Here is a 6,000-nt window from a genome sequence, read left to right on the forward strand (position 1 = left end):
AATTGATAAAACCTTAAGTACTAACCTTTGGCTCTAAGTGAATTTGAGATAGGTTAGTACACACCAAGTAGTGGAGCAAGATGAAGTCCATGGAGGTGAAGATGGACATGTGATGATGGTGATCAAGGTCCTATTTGGAAAAGAAGAAAGAGAACAACAAAATGGGCTCAAGGCAAAGGTATATTTGATAGGGCCATTTTTTTGCCACTTAAGACACCTAGTGGGTGTGAGTGGGTTTAGGATAGATAACCGTATTATGAAGAGAGGAGAAATTCATTTGTGGAATGCGGTTATCAAAGTGCCACTAGATGTTCTAACTCATTGCATATAAATTTAGATTCTAGTGAGTGCTAACACCCTTGAAAATGCTTTGTGAAAATGCTTACACACATGCACAATGATGATACACTTTGTGGTTAGCACTTGGGAGCAAGGGTGAAGAAGTTGGAGATGTAAAGGTGAAGAAAACACTGACCAGACCCTAGCTACGGGTGGACCGGACCCTGAGTGGGTGAGTCCGGTCGCCAACCCTAGCCTACGGGTGCTACTATCTTCTATGGGTTCGATTGATTAAGTGTTGAGCGGCGAAGGACGCGTGGCAGCTTTGCGTGCTTCAGACTCAGGTGGTGGGTCCGGTCGGGGTAGACCAGACTCGGTCCGGAGCCCCTGGAACCTCTCGATGTAGATTTCATTGCGATCGAACTCTGGGGGTCACGACGTGACCGGACGTGCCTGTGCCAAGTCTGATCACTGCTGCCTGGTGCACGAGCAAACGCTGATCGAGAGGACCGGAGTCTGCGAGGGTTCGGTCATGAGGATTGGACTGGGTCCGGTCATCCTAGAGCGTTCTGGATGCTTTCTGTTTCACTCCGGACTCACGGGCGCGGGAGAGTCCGGACGCTGACGGTGCGTCCGGTCTAGAGTGACTGACTTTGCACGGTTGGAGGTAGCCATTGGTGATCAACGGCCTAGATTCAAAGAGGTGTACGCATGGCAGTTTCAGGGCGACCAGACCCTGTCTCCGGTGCGTCCGGTCCAGACCACAGGCAGGTCCGGTTGCTACTGAGTCAGCCCAATGAGGGGCATAACGGCTCTATTTCTTTTGGGGCTCTATAAAAACATGTTGGCCGGCTTGGGCTCACTCTCTTGGCCATTTCTATTGAGAATACAACCTTGTGAGCCTAGCCATTCCTCTCTAACTCATCTTGCTTTATTGATTCAGCATTTGGTGAGATTGGAGAGCATCCAAGTGCATTGCTTAAGTGATTGCATCTAGAGGCACTTGGGGATTGTGTTTCACTGCGAATTTCTCTTGTTACTCTTGGTGTTTGCCGACATTTAGACGGCTTAGAGCAGCAAGGATCATTGAGCGGAGGGTGGTGTTTGTCTCTAGCTCTGATCGATGGATTGTGAGGGGTTCTTGCATTGTGCCTTCCCCGTGGGAGATCATGAAAGACAACTCTAGTGGATTGCGTGTAGCTTGTGGATCCCCATCTTGTGTTGGTTGTGCAGCACCCGGTTGCGGGTTAGGCGTGTGATGCCTATTAGCGCGTGAACCTCCAAGTGGGTGAATCAATACAATGGGGACGTAGCTTGCCGGCAAGCAAGTGAACCTCGGAGGAAAAATAATTGTGTCATCTTGTCTCCGTGGATTTCATTGGTATTCATTGGTTGATCTCTTGCCCGGCTCGGTATACCCTTCTCTGGCACTTGTATTTATTTTGTCATATACTTGTGTAGTGCTAGTTGTAGCTAGTGAGTAGTGTAGCTTAATTAGTTGTAATTATCTTGCTAGCTTGCTCACTAGGTGTAAAGTAGCGACCTAGCCTTTGTGTGACACTTAGAGATCATAGCAAATAGATTTGGGTAGGTGGCTTGCAACACATTCACTAGAGCTAGCGCAAGTTTGCATTTATAGCCCTGTTGTTATCTAACCATTTGTTCTAGTGATTCTTAGAAATTTTATTAGGCTATTCACCCATCCTCTAGCCATTTAGGACCTTTCACTAGGCTGGGTTCGTCTGTGAACCAGTCGGGTTCATCCGCGAACTAGTCACACACGATATAATGTATATACATATGTAACAACAATGTGCTTGTTTTTGCCCCTTTGAGAATACACACAGTAAGCAATATGAAACAAGTTGTTCACATGAAGTACAATTATTATTCATACACGGCATGATGACACAACTAACAGGAGTGCGATTATTATTCATACACGACATGATGACACAACTAATATGCACAAGAAAACATCATGATAAAACCATATATTGGTTTACTAGGGCAACACTCTTTGGTTGAGTGCACTTTATGGCACATCACTTGCCTCCTCCTCCTCCTCCTCCTCCTCCTCCATTACCACCACCACCACCTCCGCAATCTCCACCGCCGCCTCTGCCGTCCTTATTAGCAGCCACGCTACCATGCACCATGTTCATCTTGTCCCTAAACACCACGGCATCGTGTTCCTCCCCAACATCATGCCCAAGGCGCACCACGGAAGCTACCTCCCGCTCCTCTGTCAAAGTAAGCTGCAGGAGTAGCATGCCAACAACGAAGAAGATGACACCGAGCCATGGGGTTCTCTTCCTCACTGACACTGCCATCTTCACCTCACACAAACTCACAGTATGTGTTGCCTATCACTACAAGGTTGAGGCCGTCATGCATTTTTTAAGGTGGCTTGCAGGTCGGGCTATTTATAGGTTGATGGAGGAGGTTGGGGGGGGGGGGATTTCAGCCATGGAATGCATAATGATAGGGGATTACTGCAGTTAATTATTGTTGCTAAGCTACCTAAGCTTGATCGACAAGCTGGGGACATGGTGGCGGCTAAATTCTTTGGCATACGCCCATGGATAAAAAGACGCTTGTAGTGACCAATCAATACCCACCAGCCTAAACCAAGATATTGTAAAATTTTTTTTTGGATATATGCTTACATATGAGCATCTGCAATGAATTTTGCAAAAAAAAAAAAAACAGTCTCGGCACAAAAGAGGACAAGCCGACGTGGTTTCCATTCCACATCTTTGTCCGGATCGTTATTGCTCCCACTAATTATTGCACCATGCAGCCCTCCGCTTCGTCAGCCCCTCCCCAGCCCCCACCGCTTCCGCTGCTCCATCGTGCCGATCACCCCCGACCTGCTTCGTCGACGGCGTCCTCAAGGTGAGGCTGGCCGCGCCGACAATGGGGCGCCTACGGACCTCGCGTTCTCCGCCCATCTTCCCCCCTCCGTGCACTGACCCCGTCGTTCCACGGCTGCTCCCTCCGGTGCTTTCGCTTGCCAGCTAGTCCCAACCATTCTCCCATGTCTAAAACTGATTAGAGTTCGAGACGTGATGCTAACTGCTGCCTCGGCAATGATTTGCTGCTACACTCTCTCCCCGTGCGCAGAGACTCACGGTCTCCCCTGCGGATGGATGTGCCGGACCTGAGGTGCGCAACCAGCAGCATTCGAGGCCTCGTTAGCCACGCAGTGATGCCAGCGTAGTACAACCCGTAGGAGGACGATGCGTACGAGGTGCGCCATTGTAGTGTAGCCTGTTGAGCCATGTCTAGGTCTCTCAGATGGTGAACCTTCTGTGGCAGGTCTAGGTACGTACAAGCAACCCTTTCTCCCTCCCTCCCTTCCCTCTCTCTGAAATGGTACAAGCAATGGGAACAGAAACAGGAAAGTACTCCATCCGATTCCATACTCCCTCCCTCCCTTCCCTCTCTCTGAAATGGTACAAGCAATGGGAACAGAAACAGGAAAGTACTCCATCCGATTCCATATGTAAGTAGTTTTTAGCCTATAACAACCTATATTTGGAATCGAGTGAAATACACTGGCGGCCCTTTAACTTGTCGGCCTGTGCCAATCCGGTCCACAAACTTACAAACGCGGAAAATAGACCTCTGAACTTGTCAAGTTGTTCACCGCAGGTCCATTTCCCATCTGGCGCGGCCTCCAGGCGACGTGGCAGTGCCAGCGTGGCGGACGAAGCACGTGAGCTGCACGTTTCAACGGGCCTGCCACGCTCACTTGGGGTAGCTCAGGAGCAACTTGGCGAGGGCGGCCCCAAATTCAAACGGCTCGCTGCGCCTGAGGAACTCGCTGGCCTGCCTCACCTTCGTGTAGTTGTACGCCATGCTCAGCGGTGCGCCGCCCAAGACGCCGAACCGGTTCCAGAGCTCCGTCGGGTGCACCGTGCGTTTGATCGTGAGCGGGAAGTGAGCGACGCCGCCGCTGCCGTCGACGCGGGTGATCTGCCCCACCGTCAGGCTGCGGCGGGTGGCCGTGAAGGTGGTCTGCACGTACAGGCACACGCGGGAGTGGCACGCCTTGGCCCCGACGCCGAGACACCCTAGCCGAGCTCTCGCCGCTTGGGGCGTTCCTCGGCTCGCACCGGACGTCTTGCATCACGATGCTCACGTACGCGAACGCACCGTCCGTCGCGTCGATCGCCTTGTCCGTCTCGAACGGACCGAGCCTTCGGCAGACCGCGTCCGTGGAGTTGCACCGCCAGTTCGGGACGACGGCGAGCACGTCCTCCGACGTGAACCGGTCGAGGATGCCGCAGAAGGAGTTGCCCTTGTACAGACCTCGGCTGCCGCCGAGGATGTCGTCGCGGTAAGGGTGCGTGCTGCACGCTTTGTCCACGAGCTTCTCGGAGCCGAACTTGTAGTTGGAGTAAGCGCCCAGCTGCGAGAGCAGGTGCACGGCGTCGAAGTAGGCGACGTCCGACTTGGCGTTCGTGCTCGTCAGCTCGCCGCGCACGGCGCCCGTCGTCAGCGTCAGCGTCGTCGGGTACCGGAGCACGAGCAGTATGTTTTCGTCCTTGGTGACCGGCGGCTGGAAGCTATAGCGGCCGGTGTTCTTGGCCCAGTCCCATGGGTTGCCGGCGTCGCTGCCGCGCCTCGGGAGCAGGGCGTCGCCGACCTTGCAGAGCACGCTCTCGCCATCGCCGTTCTCGGTGTACACGCCCTTGAAGAGGATCTTAAGCTCGGTGCTCCCGGGCCACACCTTGAGCTCGGGCGACACGTACGGCCCCATCACCGGGCCGGTGCTGTTGCGGGAGACGGCGACGCCGAGCACGCCGCTGACGTTGAGGGCCGTCTTCCCTCGGCGGCCCACGTCGACGTGCGTGAGCATGAACGAGGCCAGCTGCAACGGGTCAGGCGCCACGTCGTCGCCCGACACGTCGGTGCCGTCGAACGGCATCAGCGGCACGCCGCCGTCGTCTTGCTTCCCGTCCCCCTTGACGAAGGTCAGCTCCGGCATGAGGGCGTTGGCGCGGCTGGCGTCGAACGTGAGCTCGGTGGTGGAGGAGAGCACCGGCCGGCATTGCCGCTTGACGTCAGCGGAGCGGACGTACTCGTGGGGGATGAATCGAGGCTGGCCGCCTCCCATCGCCATCTTTGGCTCCATTTGTGGCATGTTCTGGTGGAAGGGATCAAACGCGGAGGCGATGGCAAGGAGCGGCAGCAAGAACGCGACTACGAGCCGCAGTTTTGCCGACATCATTGCTGCGAGAGAGCAAACTGATACGTATCTCGGGTTTTGATGGAGGTACTCTTTAGCTATCTGCTACTCCGTACTTCAGAGATTTGGCAACCTGCATTCGGAGCCAGCGGGCGAACGCGGTGCCGCGGCCGAGCGCACGCGGTGCCGGCAGGCGAGCGGCGCGGCCGAGTGGGGCTTGCGTGACCGGCAAACGAGCGTGGCAGGCCCATTGAAACGTGTGGCTCACGTGCTTCGTCCACCACGCTGGCACTGCCACGTCGCCTGGAGGCCGCGCCGGATGAAAAATGGACCTGCGGTGAACAACTTGACAAGTTCAGGGGTCTATTTTTCACGTTTGCAAGTTCGTGGACCGGATTGGCACATGCCGACAAGCTAAAGGGACGCAAGTGTATTTCACTCTTTGGAATCAGCGGGAGTAGTTTATTGTTGTTGGTCAATGATATCAACCTTAAGAGAATGCAGCGCCATCCCAAGATAGCACA

General features: G+C 54.1%; 1 pseudogene; it reads right to left on the reverse strand.

Annotated features, from left to right (window-relative positions):
* Positions 1 to 4,032: 4,032 nt before the first annotated feature.
* Positions 4,033 to 5,518, reverse strand: LOC136519912 (uncharacterized; annotated as a pseudogene).
* Between the last annotated feature and the right edge of the window lie 482 nt (positions 5,519 to 6,000).

This window comes from Miscanthus floridulus, chromosome 18 (assembly GCF_019320115.1).
Source record: "Miscanthus floridulus cultivar M001 chromosome 18, ASM1932011v1, whole genome shotgun sequence".
NCBI classification, from domain to species: Eukaryota; Viridiplantae; Streptophyta; class Magnoliopsida; order Poales; family Poaceae; genus Miscanthus; species Miscanthus floridulus.